Source organism: Limulus polyphemus, unplaced genomic scaffold (genome assembly GCF_000517525.1).
Source record: "Limulus polyphemus unplaced genomic scaffold, Limulus_polyphemus-2.1.2 Scaffold120, whole genome shotgun sequence".
Taxonomy (NCBI): Eukaryota; Metazoa; Arthropoda; class Merostomata; order Xiphosura; family Limulidae; genus Limulus; species Limulus polyphemus.
In genome coordinates, this window is record NW_013665730.1 from 16,737 (window position 1) to 18,931 (window position 2,195).

The following is a 2,195-nucleotide window of genomic DNA, read 5'->3' on the forward strand; positions in this document are numbered from 1 at the left end:
AATGTTTTGAACGTTTGTAAGTATCAACGATGGTTCAGCAAATTTCGTTAAGGTGACTTTAGCTTTAAAAACTGTGATGGCAGGGGCCAACATGTTGGAATTGATATTGATGCTCTGAAGACGCTTGATGAGTCTAACCCAAGGCAACACACTTATGAAATGGCCCAGAAATTGCATGCCTCTCATGAAACAATACATAAACATCTAAGGAATATGGAAAAACTCCATAAAGAAGGTGCTTGGGTACCTCATGAGCTCTCTGATGATCATTGTTTCCAACCTTGTGAACATTGCTTCATCTCTCCTGCCGCATAATGCGTGTGAACCATTTTTAGACAGTATTTATGCAAAATTGATATTTCATACATAATAAATCTTAGTGAGAAAAAGAGCTGCCCATCCATTGTACCTGTAGATATACTGATGATACTTATTCTTATACCTAATTATCAAGATTTTCTTGACATACCCAAATTTATCCATCAGAACTCATGCTAGGAAACAAATCTTTTTCACTAAAACTAAAGCACACTAGCTGGATTTGGATTTTAGTATTATTAATGAATCATTCAACTTAAAAGTTTCAATAAAACAGACATTTTTAACTCTGAAGTTATAAACTTTCCATTTCCAAATACAAACAAGCTATGTTACAATGTTTAGTATTCACAGCTTATCAAATAAAACAGAATTTGTTGTTACAAGACTTTGTGGACAGAGTCCAAAAACTTAATTGCATTTCTCACAAACAAGGTTTCTTCTACTGTATTTTGAACACAAAATTCATTTAATTTTGCATGATATTCACTAACACTCTTGCTACTAATTATGGGTTTAAAAGTTTTAAAGAATTATGAAAACCTTTTCAAAACTTTTACATCCATACTTCATCTTCTTAAAAATTTTGTAAAGTAATACTTGTTGCGTTCGAACATTACAAATCATTTAACTTCAGTGGATTCACATCGGACATTAATATTTTTATGAAAACATTACCGAAAGTCATCAGTGGAAACTCAATCTCTTATAGGCGTATGAACAGTGAAGACTATAGGGCTAACTAGCTCCCTGTTATCAGGTCCACTGGCAACCGAAGTTCCCAACCAAACATCATCTTTGCTGGAGTGTATCCAGTGGCTTCATGCTCTGCTGTTCTATAGGCCATCAACAGTGGGGGGGAGTAAGACATCCTAGTCATCTTGGCGGCTATTAGACAACTTTGCCAATTGCTGTCCCAGTGTCCAATTGTACTTTTCTACCATCCCATCAGACTGTGGGTTTAGTGGCATTGTCCTGGTTTTTCGTATGCCAAACAACTTGCAGTATTCATGGAACACAGCTGATTCAAAGTTACAGCCTTGATCTGAATGCAGTTCGTATAGCATACCAAACCTGAAGAAGAAATCACTAATAGCCGAAGCTGCAGTTGTAGCTTCCTGATTTGGTATTGCATATGCCTCAGGTCACTTGTTGAAATAATCCATCACCACACAAATGTACCTGTTTCCAGCACAAGTTCGGGGCAATGGACCAGCAATGTCAACGGCTACTCTTTCCATTGGTGCACCAACTTGGTATAACTTCATTGGAGCACATCTCTTATGCTTTGGTCCCCTTTTAGCACAATATGTACTGCAGGTCCTGCACCCTTCTTCCACATCTTGCCTTATACCTATCCAATAAAATCTCTGTCGTAGGTGACTCAATGTCTTCTTAACTCCAAGATGTCCTCCTGCTAAACTATCATGGGATTGACATAACACAACTTCCCATAACTTTCTCAGTATAACTGTTTGCCAGGTCGTCACTTTCCCATTTGCAGTTTCCCATCTCCGGAGAAGAAAACCATCTTCAAGCTTCAACTGGTCCCATTGTGCCCAATAGTTCTTTGTTACAGGGCTTAAGCTAGACACCTTCTTCCAAGCTGGGCACAAAACACTTGCTTGTTGAAAATCAATTATTGGCTTCAAATCTTGGTCTTTCTCCTGCTCTACTTGAATATCTATACTTGGTTCCACTTCACCACCATCAACTCCTTTAGTCACTTGTACTTGAGCTTGATGGCATCTGGTTAGTTCAACCTCTCTTTTGCAACAATGTCTGCAGTCATTTTTGCAGGGTCTTCAACTCAGTCCGTCGACATTTCCATGATATTTTACTTCTCTATATTCAATATCATAGTTATACTGGTCTAT

General features: G+C 37.9%; 1 protein-coding gene across 3 annotated transcripts in view; it reads right to left on the reverse strand.

The window, feature by feature from the left end:
- Positions 1-2,195, reverse strand: part of LOC106472425 — a 34,635-nt gene that overhangs the window by 11,391 nt on the left and 21,049 nt on the right. The window lies entirely within an intron of this gene.